Below are 20,514 nucleotides of genomic sequence, written 5' to 3' on the forward strand. Positions count from 1 at the left end.
GGCCCTAGGTGCAAAAGAGCCTTTAGCATAAAACAGCTAAAATATGCCCAAAAATAGTAGTTTCAATTCATTGGTTAGATCAAATGTGTTTGATTTAAGATGGGCATACACGATCCAATATTTCATCCAACTATCTCACCACCGAAATTATCATGAAGTGCGATTTCATACACTATCTAAATTTTTCATCAGATCGGCCAACTGAATGATTTTTTTGTTGGTGCAGAAGTAGGACACTGACTATTTCTGTATTTAAATACAGAATAAAAATGAATGATTAAAAGCAAATGTCCTCACTTTTTAACCAGCACTGATGCTTGTGTAGTGCTGGTTAACCTGGGGGCAGCTTAAGAGAGGAGGGGACCCGTCTGCCGTCTGTATGCAGGCCAGCACAGTTGCAGGGTAGACTTTGGCACTGTGCCATGTTCCCAGTAATTTCTCTACTGCGCATGTACCAATCTTCAGGAAAATGCTGACCAAGCCATTTTTTCGGTGATATCTGCGGTACCATCACTGGAAAGGTAATTTAATGTATGGTGCAGGGTGTGTTGTGGTGGTCCCCTTGGACCCAGGGGCCTGTGTGCATTGCACACCCTGCACCCATTATAGATATAACTATTGGTTACCCCCAAATCAGGGAAAAACTGACAAGTGGACCTCCCACTGGGCTTTACCAGCCTGGCCTGGTGGAACCATAGAGGGAGTACCTGCAGTGTGTGGGATGCCCCAACATGGTTCTAGGTAGGTTCCACTCCTGGGTATAACCAGCCATGGAGTCATTAGAACCAGGTCTTTATCGTAATCCGGTGCGGTCAGTGGGATGGACACTGTGGCAGTACAGGCGATCCCACTAGATCACCAGGGCATGGGTGCAGGTCAGGTTTTCTCGCTAAACCATTTTCAGTAGCCTACAGTACCCGGTGGTTTTGCCAGTAGGGGGAGAAGGCTTAGACCTGAAGCCCCTCCCCCAACCCCAGGGCGCCATTTCCCGCAAATGTTCCCGCCCTGGAGCTGCATATCTGTCTCTCCCTCACTTCCTGTCAGTGTCTGGGCGCAATTATCTCTCAGCTTCACTGTTCCTGGGACTGCTTGGGCAAATCCTCCTGTGTAAAGCCGCCTGGTTGTCAGTGCTGTGACTTTACATGACACTTAAGTATTCTACCTGCCTTTTTAGACAGTGCTAGTTAAGAAAGAGTGCATTTAGTCAGGGTTTTCTAGTACAATTACCCTGTGATATACATCCAGTTCTTACTGTGCAGTGTTATATCTATTGACTACATAGCTATATATTTAAGCTAGTCCAGTGCAGTATTATTGTTAGTAATAACCTCTGCATTGTACAAACTGTGACTATCTGTGTGTGCATTAGCTAGCTGAGTGGTGTCCATTTCGTGTCTTTCACTCAACTTGCTATCCCTATATTCTATAACCTGAGGGGGCTTGGTGCATCAGGTTTTATATTGATATAGGATTTTCACAAAGATATACTTTAATACGTATTTTTCTCTGTGATTTAGTCACCGTATCTCTCCTTTATCTCTGCTAGTGCTGACTACACTGCGCAGGGGTTTGGGTTTAGAGGTATTGTGCTGCTGATAATTGTACTGTGTTACCTGACACTACAAGTTATATCATGTCTGCTTCTGAGGGTAACGGTTCTGGGGCTGAACACGCTACAGGTGTTGCTGAAGCCACAGACCCCTATGAGGAAAATATAGCAGCTGGGGGCTCTGGTTCTGGGGGTACATAATGACCCACCATGGGCCGCTTTTTCCATGCTTCTACATACGCTAGTTAATAAACTAACACCCCCTATGGGACCCCCTATGCCGGTACAGCCGTAAGTGGTCCCTGCAGCTAACCCGCCGTGGGCGGACGATTTATCTGCTCAATTGAGGAAGTTGAACCAGTCCCTGACTATTAAAAAGTCTGACCATCGCTCGCCTAAGCCCAAGGGGTCCTCTAAGCGAGCTCTTGTCTCCTCACAATCCACTGCTGTCACTGACACCTCGTCTGATGAAGACGGCACTTACACTGACCCCACAGGTTCTGACTCAAATACAGGTGATGGGGAGGGTAGTTCACATGTGGATGTTCCTGATCTTTTGAAACTATTAAGTTGATTCTGCAGATTACGGATGATCCCGAGCCATCCGTCCCTCCTAAGAAACCAGATAGGTTCAAGCGTCAGAAGGTGGTTAAACAAGTTTTACCTCACTCTGACCACCTAGTGGATATACGTCAGGAACCCTGGGAAAACCCGGGTACAAAGTTTGTGCCTCAAAAGAAGATGCTGGCTCGCTATCCCCTCGCACCAGAGCTGTCTAAGAATTGGGAAACGCCTCCTCCAGTAGACTCACATGTGGCTAGGATGGTGGTTTCCTCAGCTCTACCTGTCACTACCGTCACGTCTCTAAAAGAGCCTACGGATAAACGTGTGGAGGGTTGTCTGAAAGCGATTTACACCCTCACGGGTGCTACACAAAGGCCCACTATTGCAGCAACATTGGCTGCAGAGGCTATTGAAGCATGGTATAGACAAAAGGGTGGAAAGGATATGGCTCTTGGCGCTATATTATGATATTTAACACTTTACATGTACATAATCTACATATATATTAGACTTTACACAATACATCCCTCTGAATGGATCTCCAGGTGATTCCTTTTCTTCTTTCAATGTTCATCCAGTGTTATATCCCAGTGATATGAATCATATGCAAAAAAAAAAAAAAAATATTATGTGTAGAACCGTCTCAATTTCTCAAGAAAGTCTCTTTCTTTAAAACACCATACAATGTCCTTCAAATGAATAGATAAAACGTGATATGGGCATACCCCGACTCACACAATTCAACGTGAAACTATATGTATAAAGGTATCTTTTTTTTTTTTCTTTTTTTTTCCCCCAATAAGTGTTTATTGATTAAAGGTAATAACAGGTTATTGCAAGTTAAAGAAGACAGCATTTACAGTTCAAATATCAATATGTCAAATTGGGAAAAACAATGACTGATTACAAACTTAACATGGCCTACTGTTGGGGGACTCCCTGGCCAAGGCCTTATCTTAAATTCACAGTCGCTTCCGGCCTTTCTAGGTGCTGGCTGTCTCAATAAAACATTTCTACATTTAAGAACAGTAAACAGAACAGTTGAGAGTATAGGGTGGAAAGAGAGAGAAAGAAAAAAGGAAAATTGAGGGGGGGAGGGGTTATAGAGTCTGAGAAGGGGGGGTAAGGTCATAACGAACCTTCCATGTCTAATCTGGCCGGGGGTCCGAAATATGAGCTTCTAGCCTAGTCGTTCCCAGGAGGACCGCAGAAGAGCCCAGGTAGAGGGTTGAGGCAAATGGTCTAGGTCACTATGGCAATGTCGAGTATGTTTGTGAGGCCTTAAATTCCAGCCAAGGGGACCAAGTAGTCGTAAACCTTTGATTCGTCTCCGGTGTCACCCGCAGTTCCTCCATAATCATATACCAATCTACCCTGGCGACCCACTCCCTCACGGTAGGAGGTTTAATAGATCGCCAATGAACCGGGATGACCGCTTTGGCTGCGCTATTGAGAAACTTTAATAGAGATTTTTTTATATGTTGACAGGGGCCATGAAGTACAGTTGAGGAGCCAGAAAGTAGGCTCCGAGGGAACCCCTGGATCCACTTACAATTTTGAAATTGCGCTAACTTTGTCCCAGAAGGGACGAAGGTCGGGGCAGCTCCACCAGATATGCATCGGGGAGCCCGGTTGGTTATTACATCTCCAACATGTGTCTGGTACATTGGGAAACATTTTAGCTAATGTTTGGGGACACCTGTACCAACGAGATAAGACTTTAAAATGCGTCTCGAGGACTGAATAACTAGAGGAGCTGGCAAAGGTGGCTTGGAAGCTCCTCCCCCAGTCCTCCTCTGACAAGTCTATCTGCACATCATGGCCCCAGTCTCTAGCATATTTGGGCAGATCTGGGAATTTATTCTCAATCAGAAGTCTATAGCACCTTGAGAGGAAGTGTGATGGACGAGAAGGTTCCAGGCAGAGGCTCTCAAAAGCTGTTAATGATCTGCTCAGGTTCGGGCGTATAGTACTCCCCATGGCAAAATGTTTTAGTTGAAGGTATCTCCAGATCTCTGAAGGTGAAAGGTTCCACTTGGTTTGCATTAAGGGGAAAGGGATCATCTCTCCACGCTCCACCAGCCCACCAACACGTGTCACCCCCACCCTTTTCCAAGAGTCGAATCCCCGGCCTGAGGCTGCCGGTGGGAAATCTGGGTTATTGAACAGTGGGGTCAATGGGGAGTATTTAGAAGAGATATGTGGTAGTGTCCTAAGTCTACCCCAGCGTGTAAGTGTAGGGCCAATAGTAGGATGGTCTATATGTGGTAGCCTTGAGCGCCAGGGGTAGTATGCAATAGGGGCAGGCATCGCTGTTCCTTCAATATGAACCCACTGTTTTATGTCGTGTGGGCGCGACCATTCCATAATTCGGTGGAGGATAATAGCCTCATAGTACAGTGTAAAGTGCGGTAGCTGGAGACCACCCTTGTGTTTAGGGCGAAAAAGAATGTCGTGTTGGAAACGAGGCCGTTTATCTCCCCAGACAAAGTCCCTCACCAGATTGTGTAGGTCTCTGGACCACGCTTTGGGAATGGATATCGGGAGCGCCTGGAGGAGATAAAGGACTCTCGGCAAGACATTCATTTTAATGACACTAAGCCTCCCCAGCCAGGACAGCCTTTTGTTACCCCAGTCCCGAAACTCAGAACGGAGTGAGGTCAATAGTTTTTTAAAGTTTTCGTCAAAAAGGCGTGATATGTCTTTATGGAGCGTAATCCCCAGGTATTTGAAGCTAGAGGGATGCCAGTGGAAGGGGAAAGATTGTTTGAGGTTATCAAGGGCTTGGGAGGGCATTGACACGTTCACTGCCACTGACTTAGAAAGGTTAATCTTGAAGTTTGACATGGAGCCATATCTATCAAGTTCGGAAATCAGGTTGGGGACGGACACCACCGGGTTCGACAAGATAGCTAACAGGTCATCTGCGAACAGTGCGAGTTTGAATTCTCTACCCCCAGCCGTGAGTCCCGAGATGTTCGGATTTAATCTAATGGCTCCCGCCAAGGCCTCCATACAGAGGACAAAAATTAGGGGTGAGAGGGGGCATCCTTGTCTAGTACCATTCCTTATCGGAACTGGGCGGGACAAGTCTCCATTTATTTTGATCCTTGCAGAGGGGGAGTTATAAAGTGCTAAAATGCGGCCCAAACTGACCGGTCCCAGCCCCAGGTGACGCAGGACCCCCTCCATAAATATCCAGTCAACCCTATCGAAAGCCTTCTCGGCGTCGGTAGAAAGCACCACCATCGGTTCATGTTTGCTCGAGGCCAAGTGCATCAGATCAATGATCTTGGTGGTGTTATCGCGCACTTCTCTTCCGGGTATAAAACCCACCTGATCCGAATGCACAATGTTGGGGAGTAGCAGCTTCAATCTGTTTGCTATAAGTTTAGCAAACAGCTTGACGTCTGTGTTGAGGAGGGATATGGGTCGGTAGCTAGCGCATTGAGCCGGGTCCTTCCCCTCCTTTGGTATAACCGTAATGAAAGCCTCTAAGGATTGAGGGGAGAAACCACGGTCATCAGAGATCCCATTGAATGCCAGTAGCATTTTGGGCAGGAGGGTAGTCTTAAAAAGCTTATAGTAAGAAACTGTGTAGCCATCCGGGCCTGGGCTCTTCCCAGAAGGAGCTTCCTTAAGGGCTGCTTCCAATTCTGGGAGGGAAAAGGGGGAGTCTAGCCAAGCACTCTCATCCGCCGATATTCTAGGGAGTCCCGCGTCACCAAGGTATCCCTCCACCAGGTCTCGAGTTGTCGACAGGGATGTCGGGGTTCTAGGCGTCTAAAGATTGTATAGTTTGGTGTAGTAAGCGTGGAAGGTTTCAGCGATGTCTTTTGTAAGGGTGCGGCGGGTCCCCGCCGCATCCTGTATCGACTGTATAAATAACGTGGCCCTCTGCGCGCGGAGTGCCCTAGCCAATAGTTTCCCTGGTCTGTTGCCCCATTGATAAAAGCGATTTCTGCAGAGCCTATAATCCCTCTTAATGTCTGCAAACAACAATGTGTTGAGAGCAGATCTCGTCTCGGTCAGGGCGGTCAGCACCGATGGGGAAGGATTCGTTTTGTGTGTTGTCTCTAAGTCCTTAAGCCGCTGGAGTAAAGCGGTCTTTTCCCAGAGTCTCTCTTTTTTCAGTTGAGAGCCTAGCTGTATAAGTTTTCCCCTCAGAACACACTTATGGGCCTCCCACACCGTGACCCAGGAGACATCTGGTGTCTCATTAGTTAGAAAATAATTCTCCAGAGTCTCAAGCAGCTGGGGTTGGAACCTCGTATCCATCAGAAGTTGTTCGTTCAACCGCCAGGTACATTGCTTGGAGTGTGGATGGGATGTCCCCAGGGTCATGTAGACAGGAGCGTGGTCCGACCAAGTAATTAGTCCAATAGCTGTTTCCCTAACTAAATGTAGGAATCTATGGGGCAGGAGGAGGTAGTCCAGTCCAGTAAGTGTCGTGGGGTCTGGAATAAAACGTATAGTCCCTATCCCCGGGGTGTTGGAGCCGCCAGGCGTCAATCAGCTGGTGGTCGTGGAGAGACCGTCGCACTCTACGGTGCGATGCTAAGGAGGGTCTCGCCGGCGTTCCGGAGATGTCCACCTCTGGTTGGAGGGTCCAATTAAGATCGCCTCCAATAACTGGAATACTCGCTACCAAGGGAGCAATGCGATTGAGAGCCTTCGCCAAGAAACTGGGTTGTGATTGATTGGGAGCGTAGAGATTAATAAATGTGTACAGCTGATCGAACAGTGTACATTTCACTAAGAGTATCCTGCCCTCCCCCAAGGATTCAGACGTGATTTCCCGAAAGGGCAGACGTTTAGATAGCAAAATGGCCACTCCCAGAGATTTACTTTTGCTGTTGTTATTGTAAAAGGAATGTGGGTAGTTGCGATCCTTGAGGCCCGGGGCCACCCCCACTTTGAAGTGGGTTTCCTGTAGGAAAGCCACATCAGCTCTGGATGCAAAGAGCTCCCTAAGCAACCTTGAGCGTTTCTCCGGGACATTGAGGCTCTTCACATTAAGGGAAACCAGTTTTATATTTGTCACTTTAGGGTCCACCGCCATCATCCAGGGACAAACAGGGAATGCTTAATCCGACCAGGAAGACAGGGCAATTCGCACAGCAAAGAGTCACACAGTAGGGGGAGGGAGAAAGAAGAGGGAAAGGTGGAAACAGAAGCAAAGAAAACATAAAAGAGGTAGGTCAATAGACCTAACATATTCAAATATCAGCTGAAGAAATAGACTGAATAGGTGAAAACTCTACCACCTCCCGGGAGCTCGGACGCGCTAATCGCGTCGGAGACCAAGAATACTCGGGCGGTGTAGGGGCGAACTGGGGGGTTAGTGCCAATCCCAACCCCAACAGGGAATATAACATCACAATCAGTAATAAATCTTAACAGTTTGATCACACAACTAAGAAAAACAACCACTGAAAAGAAATGGCATTTAACCAGGAACAGGTATCTCCGCCCTATTCAGGGCCGGAGAGCGTTCGTCGAGTCGAGCGCGATCTCGATGTCCCGGCCACCTCCCCTGGGGGAGAGTGTGCCGCACGGCAAAGAGATCCCGAGTCGGCAGTACTTCTTTTAAGCTAAGGAAGGATCATTCGGAGTTACTACAGTGAATGCTCCGAATCAGGTCGAGACCTTCATCTTTTCGTCGACAGCGTAGAGGAACGCTGTTCTCTAGGGGGTCTCGGGTTGCGGTGGACAAGGTGCCAATCGTTGTCGGGGTGAGAGAGTTCAGGTGGGGCGCCGTCGGTCAGGGGCTCCTGCCATTCTGGGAGAGAGACCTGAGGTATTCCCAGCGCTTTGCAGAAAAGGGGCAAGTCGGAGGAGTCTTTAAAGGTGTATAGTGTCCCATTGTGCGAGGTCTGGAGGCCAAAAGGGAAGCTCCATCTATACTTAATGCCCAGCTTTCGGAGTTCTGCAGTAAGCGGGTGTAAGGCTCTACGCTTTTGAAGGGTCGTCCACGAGAGGTCCTGGAAGATCTGTAGTTTATGAGAGGCAGTCTCTATCACATCCATGCGGCGGGTTTTTCGAAGGATCTCCTCTTTTTCCGTGTAATAATGTAGACGACAGATTGTCGCGGGGGCGATCAGACGGTGCACCCCTGGGTCTCAGGGCTCGGTGGGCCCTGTCGAACTCGATGATTGAGGTGGGATCACGGCCCAGAATTTCATTGAAAACCGTTGTGAGGAAGTCAACGAGGCAGGCAGGTGCGATATCCTCCGAGACCCCCCTGACCCTCAGGTTATTTCTCCTTCCGCGGTTATCCAGATCTTCTACACGGTCTTGAAGCTGTTGGAGGCAGGACGCCTGCTTGATAACGGTGGCCCTGAGGGCGTTATGTGCAGCTGCTGTGTCTGAAGAGAAGCCTTCCAGCGTAGACAGGCGGGAGCCAATGTGCGTTATTTCTGCCTGAACCGCAGCAATCTCTGAGCGGACCGTTTCCCTGACTCTGCCTTCCAAGTGTTCAAAGTCCTGTTTAGTTGGAAGGGCCTGAAGCAAGTTCAGGATCTGAGCGAGGTTTCCCGGGTCCGTCGTGGCGTGTGGGGCTGCTGCCTGTGATCCCACCTGGGAAGCCGAGTCCGAGACAGGCGAGAGACGTGGGGTCGAGGGTAGTGAGGCGTCTGTCGTGGGGGCGGAGCCCTGGGGGAGAAGAAATTGCCTCATGCCAGCTGAGGTCGGGGTATCCATTGCACGCGTCGGGGTGGATGTATATGACTTCCTTCCTCTCCCTTGCGATCCCTTCTTTCCTCTCACCATGAGGCACCTTGGGTACGTCAATAGAACATCAGAGGTAACGTTGTGTGATTAGAGCATCATCCCGTCAGGGTCAGCACCAGCACGCCACCCCAGAGTCTAGGTGGCTAGCCGGCCATCAGTATAGGAGTAAACTTGCAAAAAAGAAGCAGTCAGGCCGCCGGGCCATGGGTTAAAAGAAATTTCCGGGTCCTCTATGGTAAAGAAATGGTGGCTGGGTGACACAGCAGGGACTGATCGCAGAGATGGCAGGGATGGCAGGAGGGGTGACCTCCACACTTCATGTGACCCGTCCCAGGGACCTGAGGAGGCAGGGAGCGCGTATGTGGGTTATCGTCTGGCTAGGTCAGGGGTGACAGCACCATGGGAGTCACTGTGTTCAGTTTCCTCCAGAGGATGCCAGTCCCAAGATGGCCGCCGGCAGGTCCCTGATGTCCCCTCAGTCCGCGACCCCCTTCACTTTTGCCAGGCTCCAGGGGCTAGATTAGCAGGGGTGTTAGGAGCGTGGGTCCGGGTCCGAGGGCCACCCAGGAGAGCCCCGACTGCAGCCGCGCAGGCCGAGCGCTCGGCGGCGCCAACCACGCGGCCCTTACCTCGAGCGGTCTCCGGTCCCCCGCTGGGCTCTCTGTGTGCCTGGTGGCGCGTCCAGCGGTGGGGTGTGCCGTCCGAGCGGAGGATTCAATCCACTGAGCAGGGCGAGCTGTCACGGGTCCGGCAGACTGGTCACTCCGGCGGTCCACTCCCAAAATCGAGGTCCCGGCCTCAGCACCGGAGGTAGGCCGCAATCCGCAGGGGGCTACACAGGGCACCCCCGACTCCGCAGCACCGACCCCTCGATACCGGGCAGGTTAGCGGGCCCAGATAGGCACAATACAGATAGAGAGGAAGCCCAATCGTAGGCCCAGGGACTTTTATAGGAGAATTCGGCTGGAGCTCCACTGAATCCCAGCCTTCCCTGATGCCGGCCAAGCCACGCCCCCTCAGGTATAAAGGTATCTTTTTGCCACCACCAGACCCCCAACTGTACTGTGTTTAGATTGGCGTACCCCACTCACTAAATTTGTAGAGTGGAGAAAGCTCATAAAGGTATCTTTATCTTCAATATTATATCCAAATGTGTACCCTACTTACAGGGTTGAAAGTGATCACATGTGCATCAAGGTTTCTTTTTCCCTTGGTTTTCCTGGTGAAGGTAGCTTGAATTTTCCTCTTGGTCTCCCCCAAGAATTCAGAACCAGATATGTGAAAAAAATATATATAAAAAAACCAAAGTGCAAAAAAAACGATTTAATATATAAATATGAAAACCTCTCTCCACATGTTTCAAAGGAGTATATCGTGAAGAGGGTTTTGATCCCTTAAAAAGGTGTGTGTGTGTGTGTGTATATATAATATATCCCACAATATGGGAGCGTACCCTTTTAATATATATGTGGTATATGGCTTAAAAAAATAAATCCAGTGTATAAACTAGGATTAGATAAGAATGGACGTACCCCACTTACACAAGGTAGGTGAAATAATGTGCACATAGCAGTTTCTTTGTATATAGTGAAAGAAGAGGAATTCCAATAAGCGTACCCCACTCACAATCTAGCTGGTTCTAGCCATGCGCATCAAGGTTTCTTTTTACCCTCTGTCATAGAGCTCCCCTGGATAACCTCCCATCAAGCATATATAGTTCCATAAATTTGAGAAATCCACACTAAGATGAAAAAATACTTGTACTTTATTCCACACCACTCTCCACATGAAAGTGGGCCAAACGACAATGTTCAAAAAGACCAACAAAGTATATATAAAAGCCCAAAAGGGACCAGATTCTTCTGAATAAAAAAATATATAAAAAAAAATTAAAAACAAAATTTGTACCTTATACAGAGTCCATAAAAGGTAAAGGTGGAAAAATTGGCTGTCCACACTCCTCCTGTCGACGCGTTTCGGTCTATGTTTGGACCTTTATCAAGACATAGGGAGAGTGTGGAGAGCCACATATTTATGTAAAGAACAGCCAATCAAATTCATCCAGGAAGTGACATCGTGATTATTACAAAATCACTTAAAATTCATTATTCTACATAAAATCCTATACTTCATTTTATACATGTGTTCAAGTTTCATAAACATCTGTTTACCACATATAATTTATTCATAATGCTAGCTCTACATACAATTTTTAAGTTAGCAAAAGGTGTATATACAGGAAGTGATGTTTTTTCAGGAAGCCGTTGTCATGGAAACCATCATCAATTAATCAGTTTAAATACTGACTTTTATGTAGTACTAACCTTTAAATCCCTATTAGGTATGTACTAATTCTCCCCTACTATTGATGGTGTATAAAAAGCTATTTATTTAAGCTTTTTAAACTGCACTCCGGAACTCGTGTATATCCGGGATGGCTTACTTCCTGGAAACCGCGACGCCCCATAGCGTCGGTTGCCAGGTGACGTATTTCCTGGAGATCACGGAGCTAAGCAGCGTCCGTGTCTCCATGGGTTCTCAGTCACACGGAAGTCGTCATCCGACGATACTTCCGGACAAGAAGGTCACGGACCAATATTAGTATTAACAATATATACGGAAGTCGTCATTTTACATAACTTCCTGGAGATGGAACGCAAACAAAATCGAGTTGTCTAGGGGACCATTTGATTCTATCAGGCAGATTAGATGAAGTTAACATAACAACGGATGCTTGCCAGGATACATATGATACATAATACCAAACATCATGAAAAACAAACACATATATCAAAAATAGACTCATATATCGAAATGGATCAAATAGCAAAAATGTCTTTAGTTCTTTCAGCTGGCGAGATTCGTCTTGTTTTTAGAATCTACAAGAAACTGTCATACAGTGGTTTAAGTATTCATATAATGATAGTACTATATAACATGTTAGAAAAGATGTATAATTTTGACATATCAATAAAGAAAACAGGAAGGTATGTTGTAATCCAATTAATCATGAGAAGAAAACGAAACATGTTTTACAAGAACCACTTCAGCTCGAAGTCGCTGTTTAACCCATCTGGTATCAGGGTTTTGCAGTTATATATAAGATTCATCTCACTCTTAGCCAGCATTTCTGCCTGATCGTGGCACCTTATATTACTTTTAATGGCCTTAATACCCCAAAAACCAGATATGTTTGAGACAGAACAATTGTGGTCCTTTTTAAAATGAGCTGATAGCGCGTGCGTCTCTACTCCTTTCTTCACGTTTCTAAGATGTTCGCCCATGCGTACCTTCAAACAACAATAACATTCAAAAAACCCGCATTGAGGTTGCCGGTCCATCTAAGGACTGGAAACCTAAGAGGCATAACTGCCAGAGGCGGGTATGGGGCGGGTAAGGGAGCCACCGCCTGAGGCGACTTTACAGTGAGGATAGGAGAGTAACAATCATCAAACATATATAATTTGAGCTATTTGTAAACTGGAACTGTAAACTATAAACCTCGTTAACATGAAAAATTCTTAATTTGGTTAGGAGTAGGAAATCTCGTGAACATAAAGCAGGGGTTAACTCAGTGAGACATCGGATGATGTTTCGGCAGGAGTGGGGGATAGTGTCACACTATGACCAAAAGAATCATATCCCGCTGCACCAGATCAATCAGGTAACGCTCGGGTCCCTGTCAGGGGTGGGCCGCCGGAGCTTTTTCCTCCAGCCCTCCGCACCTCCTTCCAGGGTGCTTTGGTACGCAGGGTCGGAGGGATGGTAGCTCTGGGGTGGAGAAGTCCCAATTGCGTATATCAAGTTTCGGTAGTCCCAGTCCAGTACAGAATTCCGGGAAGTCCGAATATGAGTTGAGGGTGTGGGTTTCCCCGACAAGGAGACTTGTAGATTGAAGGGGAAGCCCCAGCGGTATTTCAACTGACGCTTACGAAGTTCATCTGTTAGGGGCTTGAGAGCCTTTCGCTGCTGGAGAGTGTGCCAGGACAAATCTTGGTAGATCTGGATCGTTGAGCCGTTGAAATCAACCCCGTCGAGTTGCCGGACTTTACGCATGATATCGTCCTTTTGGGAGAAATAATGCAATCTGCAGATTACGTCTCGTGGTCTATCTGCAGGGAGACCTCTTGGTTTCAGAGCTAGATGGGCCCTATCGAAAGTGATGGCGTCGTTAGGGTCGTTGCCCAGGATCTCGTTGAAGATTCTCGTGAGGGCGTCGATCAGACCCGCCTGTGGAACATCCTCCGGCAGTCCCCGGACACGGATATTGTTTCTCCTCCCTCTGCTATCCAGGTCCGTTAGCCGTGATTGGAGGGAGCGGATCTCTGCGGACTGAGTGTCTAGGATGGTAGTCAGGGACTGTAGGAGTGTGTCGGAGGTTTCCTGGTGGTCATCCAGGCTCGTCACCCGGTCCGAGATGTGGGAGATGTCTTGTCGCATAGCTGCCAGCTCCCGCCTCACTGTATCCTGTAGATCTTGCTTAGTGGGCAGGTTTTTCATGTAAGCTAAGATATCCTGTAGAGCCCTGCCTCCTGGGGGGCTAGTGTGTGTTGCTTCCGTGCCTGGAGGGGATGGGTGAGGGATCTGTGGGGGGTTGGGGGGACCTGCGGCTGGGGGGCTATCGGCTGTAGCGGGTGGAGTGGGTTGTAAAAAGGACCTCATAGCGGACTGTGACATGTTTCCTCGCGGGGTGGATGTGTTGGTCTTTTTAGAAGGTTTCTTGTTCCTGGTCATCACTCAATCAGCAGCGGGAGGTAAGATTTCCTGTAAGCAAATCAACGAGGTGAAATTTGATTGCATAGCTCACATATGGATGCCTTCAGCGGGGTGGCTCCCTGTGGGTTGGCATCAACAGCACATTACGGTATCGGTAGCATCGACAGCCAGGCGCAGCACATGTCTAGCTGCGCTTTATACTCAGAGAGGTCAGAAGGCATTCATTAAGTTTCCCTGAGATGGGTTGGATGTACTTCTTTGGTGAATTGGCCTGAGGCGGCCACCAGGGGGAGTGCTCAGTGTGGGCGAAGACCCAGGATCCGTGGCCGGATCTCCTTCAGAGCCTCCCGGGTGTGGATGATAATTGAGACCCCGGCTTCAGAGATGGGGCTAGGCCGCAGCTTGCAGGGAGGTTTTGAGGCCCCCCCCCAGCTCCGTGGGATCAACCCCTGTTACCCAGGTGATGCCTCCTTGTCAAAGAAGGGAAAAATAAGGGGGGATTGGGTGGGTTTTGGGATGGAGGTGTTCACCTCCGTGCGAGTGGTAGTGTGCCCGTCAGTTCAGGTGCCCCTTGTGGAGCAAGGGACTCCCGGGGCAGTGTTTCCGGGGGCGCGGGGGAGCTCCGGCATCTGTCCGTGTAGGGGATGGTCCGGGCAGCGAGGTTCACGGCGCTGCGGGGTCGTGGGAGAGGTGTGGCCGGCCCGCGGAGATCGCGGTTGGGAGACAGGCCTGTCTACCGCCGTTTAAGCTCCGGTGACGGAGCGGACTCACCCTTAGATGCGGGTCCGGCCTCTCGTTCCTCAGCCGGGGTGCGGGAGATCAGAGCGGGGCGGCGTTGTCCTCAGTCGCCGGCTCGCAGCGGGTGTCTGCCTCCGGAGGTGGTGATCCGGGTCTCCTCCGGCCCCAGGTCCCGGCTTCCGTCCGGGGAGAAGGCCGCAATCTGCAGGAGCGCTAAAAAGCGCTCCCCGACTCCGCGGGTCTCCCCGGGCCTCAGTAGTCGGTTAGGAGAGGCAGCCGGGGTCTTCACTGGTTGTTTGGGGAAGCGGATGGGGTGTAAAAGGGCCCCAATTATAATGGCTCTTGAGGAGCTGATGTAAAGCACGTCCACCGTCTGTGCTAGCCAAGCCACGCCCCCAATAAACTCTTTAATTGGGATCGTTTTCTCATTAATTGGTCTATTTTTCTCACGCCTTTACTTGCAATATTTTTGCATCCTATACACTTTCCACACCTATAGAAACCTGTTGATTTTATACTGGATCTATAGGGAGTGGGTGCATACATGCTTGAAACAAGTTTGGATTTCAAATTTGGTGCCCTCCTGTATATATATTCAGGTTTGTCCGGTAACATGGGACCCAAAATTGTATCGCTTTTGAGGATATGCCAATGTTTAGAAAACACTTTTTCTACTTTTTTGTGCTCTTCTGAATATTGTGATATGAATGCGAACTCATGACTCCTATTCTCTCTATTCTTCCTTGGTTCCATACTGTTGGCCTTTACAATTGCTTCATCCACCCTACGTTCCTCATAACCACTTGCCAGATACTTATTTTTCATAATCACTGCCTGTTCATCAAAAGTTCCATCCTTTGAACAGTTCCTCTTTAGTCTTTTGAACTGTCCATTGGGGATTGATTTAATCCAATTGGAATGGTGGCAGCTAGATGCTGCCAGATAGGCACTAGAGTCGGTGGGTTTTATATAATTTTTAAAATGTATTTCACCTTCTTCTATATATGCCATGATATCCAAAAAATGTATGGCTTGACTTTGTACATCAAAACTTAAAACAATATTTTTATCATTTCTATTCAGATATTCGCAGAAGAGGCTGAGTTCTTCTCTCCCTCCCCTCCACACGAACAAAATATAATCAATATACCTAGCGTAGGACACCAGGTTCGCTCCGAATGGGTTATTAGCCCATATGGTGTTTAGTTCCCAAAAACCTTAAAAAGGTTTGCATAACTCGGAGCGAACCTGGTGCCCATGATGTTTGGTATTATGTATCATATGTATCCTGGCAAGCATCCGTTGTTATGTTAACTTCATCTAATCTCCCTGATAGAATCAAATGGTCCCCTAGACAACTTGATTTTGTTTACGTTCCATCTCCAGGAAGTTATGTAAAATTACGACTTCCGTATATATTGTTAATACTAATATTGGTCCGTGACCTTCTCGTCCGGAAGTATCGTCGGATGACGACTTCCGTGTGACTGAGAACCCATGGAGACACGGACGCTGCTTAGCTCCGTGATCTCCAGGAAATACGTCACCTGGCAACAGACGCTATGGGGCGTCGCGGTTTACAGGAAGTTAGCCATCCCGGATATACACGAGTTCCGGAGTGCAGTTTAAAAAGCTTAAATAAATTGCTTCTTATACACCATCAATAGTAGGGGAGAGTTAGTACATACCTAATAGGAATTTAAAGGTTAGTACTACATAAAAGTCAGTATTAAACTGATTAATTGATGATGGTTTCCATGACAACGGCTTCCTGAAAAAACATCTCTTCCTGTATATACACCTTTTGCTAACTTAAAAATTGTATGTAGAGCTAGCATTATGAATAAATTATATGTGGTAAACAGATGTTTATGCAACTTGAACACATGTATAAAATGAAGTATAGGATTTTATATAGAATAACGAATTTTAAGTGATTTTGTAATAATCACGATGTCACTTCCTGGATGAATTTGATTGGCTGTTCTTTACATAAATATGTGGCTCTCCACACTCTCCCTATGTCTTGATAAAGGTCCAAACATAGACCGAAACGTGTCGACAGGAGGAGTGTGAACAGCCAGTTTTTCCACCTTTACCTTTTATGGACTCTGTATAAGGTACAAATTTTGTTTTTTATTTTTTTAAATATATTTTTTATTCAGAAGAATCTGGCCCCTTTTGGGCTTTTATATATACTTTGTTGGTCTTTTTGAACATTGTCGTTTGGCCCACTTTCATGTGGAGAGTGGTGTGGAATAAAGTACAAGTATTTTTTATCTTATCGTGGATTTCTCAAATTTATGGAACTATATATGCTTGATGGGAGGTTATCCAGAGGAGCTCTATGACAGAGGGTAAAAAGAAACCTTGATGCGCATGGCTAGAACCAGCTAGATTGTGAGTGGGGTACGCTTATTGGAATTCCTCTTCTTTCACTATATACAAAGAAATTGCTATGTGCACATTATTTCACCTACCTTGTGTAAGTGGGGTACGTCCATTCTAATCTAATCCTAGTTTATACACTGGATTTATTTTTTAAAGCCATATACCACATATATATTAAAAGGGTACGCTCCCATATTGTGGGATATATTATATATACACACACCTTTTTAAGGGATCAAAACCCTCTTCACGATATACTCCTTTGAAACATGTGGAGAGAGGTTTTCATATTTATATATTAAATCGTTTTTTTTGCACTTATTCACTAGTCCAGTCTACACATTGTTTTTTTATATATTTTTTTCACATATCTGGTTCTGAATTCTTGGGGGAGACCAAGAGGAAAATTCAAGCCACCTTCACCAGGAAAACCAAGGGAAAAAGAAACCTTGATGCACATGTGATCACTTTCAACCCTGTAAGTAGGGTACGCATTTGGATATAATATTGAAGATAAAGATACCTTTATGAGCTTTCTCCACTCTACAAATTTAGTGAGTGGGGTACGCCAATCTAAACACAGTACAGTTGGGGGTCTGGTGGTGGCAAAAAGATACCTTTATACATATAGTTTCATGTTGAATTGTGTGAGTCTGGGTACGCCCATATCACGTTTTATCTATTAATCTGAAGGACATTGTATGGTGTTTTAAAGAAAGAGACTTTCTTGAGAAATTGAGACGGTTCTACACATATATTATTTTTATTTTTTTTGCATATGATTCATATCGCTGGGATATAACACTGGATGAACATTGAAAGAAGAAAAGGAATCACCTGGAGATCCATTTAGAGGGATGTATTGTGTGAAGTCTAATATATATGTACATGTAAAGTGTTAAATATCATAATATAGCGCCAAGAGCCATATCCTTTCCACCCTTTCGTCTATATCGTTTATTTGTTGAAAGTGTGGTGACTCTTTCAGGAAGGGACGTAGTTCAGGGCAGCTTAAAGGCGCCATTTGATAGGAGCCCCCCTCCTTTTCTTTTTTCTTCGGCTATTGAAGCATGGGCCTTGGAGTTAGAAGCTGAAATCTCTTCTGACCATGCTAGGCAATGCTTGTCATATATTGTCACAGCTTCTCACTATATTAAAGAGGCGGCTTCTGATGCCGGTATCCTAGCAGCCAAGGCCTCTACTACGTCAGTCCTGGCTCGCCGGATATTGTGGCTGAGATCCTGATCTGTGGATCTGGACTCTAGAAAAACCCTGGAGGTACTCCCTTTCAAGGGAGATATTCTGTTTGGGGAGGACTTAAATAAGATTGTGGCTGACTTGGCTACTGCCAAAACTGCCTGTCTGCCAAGTACTACTCCTTCTGTGTCGAAGGCTAAAGGTACGTCCTTTCGCCCCTTTCGTCCTTCAGGTAAAGCAAAAGGTCAGGCATACAACAAGCAGGCCCGCACTTCCAAACCTGGTAAGCCAAAGCCCAAAAGAGCCTGAGCAGCCCGTCAGCCAGCTTCCAAGACCGATAAGCCTACCGCATGACGGGGCGGGCTTCCCCCTGGGGGAACCCAGGGTGGGGGGGCCGGCTTCTAGGGTATACCCAGGAATGGTTGAAGACCACTTCAGATGCCTGGGTACGGGAAGTCGTCACTCGAGGTTGCGCCATAGCCTTCAAAAACCGACCCCCTCATCAATTTTGCCGAACAGACGTCCCGTTGGCCCAGACAAAGGCAAACACTCTACATTCGGTGGTACAGACCCTCCTGGATACAGGAGTCGTAGTACAGGTGCCTCTTGCGCAGAGGGGCCAGGGGTACTATTCTCCGCTGTTTCTAGTCCCGAAACCGAATGGGTCCTTTCGGCCCATTCTCAACCTCAAGGCATTGAACAGGTTTGTGAAGATTTCCAAGTTCCATATGGAAACCCTTCACTCTATAGTTCTGGTCTTGGAACCTGGGGACTTCATGGTCTCCCTGGACATACAGGATGCTTACCTGCATATTCCTATAGCAGAGTCGCATCAGCAATACCTCAGGTTTGCGATTGGCATCCTCCATTTACCAGTTTCGGGCATTACCTTTTGGTTTAACTACGGCTCCGTGAGTCTTCACCAAAGTCATGGCGGTGATGACGGTGGTACTCCGCCGTCAAGGGGTCAGGATACTGCCGTATCTGGACGACTTGTTAATCCTGGCAAATTCCCCAGAAATTCTCCTGCGTCATCTGGATATGACTGTCCAGTTTCTACAAGCCCACGGGTGGCTCATCAACTGGAAGAAATCCTCCCTGGTCCCTGCTCAGAGCATGGTGCTCCTAGGAGCGCTATTGGACACTCACAACCAGCGGTTGTTCTTGTCTCAGGAGAAAGTCCTGAAGCTTCAGGACAGGATTCGTTGCTTCCTTTCTCGTCCGCAAGTGTCGATACATTCAGCGATGCAGGTGCTGGGCCTCATGGTATCAGCATTCGACATGGTGGAGTATGCTCAATTTCATTCTCGCCCCCTCCAGAAGCTGATTCTAGCCAAGTGGGACGGCCTGCCTCACCGGATCAGGTCTCACATGATCTCATTGACTCTGGAGGTCCGTCTGTCGCTGCTCTGGTGCCTCCAGGACCGACAATTGTGCAGGGGCCGTCCATTCTGGATATCCAACTGGGTCCTGTTGATGACAGATGCCAGTCTAAGAGGTTGGGGCGCGGTGCTGGAGCAACACTCCCTTCAGGGTCGGTGGACCAAGGAGGAATCCCTCCTCTCGATCAACATTCTGGAATTGGGGGCGGTCTTCAATGCGTTGAACCTGGCCCAGCATTTAATTCAGAACCGTCCTGTTCAAGTACAGTCGGACAACGCCACCACAGTGGCTTACATAAATCATCAAGGCGGCACTCGAAGCCGTTTGGCAATGAAGGAAGTCTCACGGATTCTAAATTGGGCGGAACGCCATCTACCGGCCATATCGGCAATCTTCATTCCGGGAGTCCTGAATCAGGACGTACATGCCGGCGAGTAGGGCCTCCATCCAGAAGTGTTTCAACTTCTAGTGGAAAAGTGGGGCCTTCCAGACGTAGATCTGATGGCGTCTCGACACAATCACAAGGTTCCGGTCTTCGGAGCAAGGACAAGGGATCCTCAAGCAGCATTCGTGGATGCGCTGGCGGTGCCGTGAAGGTTTCGGCTGCCGTACGTGTTCCCTCCGGTGTCACTCCTGCCCAGGGTAATTCGGAAGTTCAAGCAAGAAAAAGGACATCTGCTTCTCATAGCTACAGCGTGGCCCAGACGGCACTAGTTCTCAGGCCTGCAAGGCCTATCGTCAGAGCGTCCACTTCTACTTCCACAACGCCCAGACCTCCTCGTTCAGGGCCCCTGTGTCTACCAGGACCTAGCCCGGCTGTCTTTGACGGCGTGGCTCTTGAAGCTTCCGTTTTAAGAGCTAAAGGGTTTTCTGAGGCGGTCATTCAAACTGTGTTGCGGGCCCGGAAACCGTCTTCGGCTCGGATTTACTATAGGGTCTGGCATTCTTACTTTGTTTGGTGCGCATCTAACGATTATGACGCTTCCAAGTTTAGTATAGCCAAGTTGTTGGCTTTTCTTCAGCAGGGCCTGGACTTAGGCCTGCTTCTGGCCTCCCTCAAGGTTCAAATATCTGCCTTGTCGGTGAGGTTTCAGAGAAAAATTGCGACCTTACCTGATGTGCATACCTTTACTCAGGGTGTGTTGCGTATCCAACCTCCATATGTCCCGCCTGTGGCTCCTTGGGACTTGTCGGTGGTTTTGGAGACGTTACAAGAGTCTCCGTTTGAACCTCTTGGGTCAGCT

The 20,514-nt window shown here is 47.7% G+C and overlaps 1 protein-coding gene across 1 annotated transcript in view; it reads left to right on the forward strand.

Moving 5' to 3' along the window:
* Positions 1–20,514, forward strand: part of SERHL2 (serine hydrolase like 2) — a 309,035-nt gene that overhangs the window by 91,980 nt on the left and 196,541 nt on the right. The window lies entirely within an intron of this gene.

This window comes from Pseudophryne corroboree, chromosome 9, assembly GCF_028390025.1.
Source record: "Pseudophryne corroboree isolate aPseCor3 chromosome 9, aPseCor3.hap2, whole genome shotgun sequence".
Taxonomy (NCBI): Eukaryota; Metazoa; Chordata; class Amphibia; order Anura; family Myobatrachidae; genus Pseudophryne; species Pseudophryne corroboree.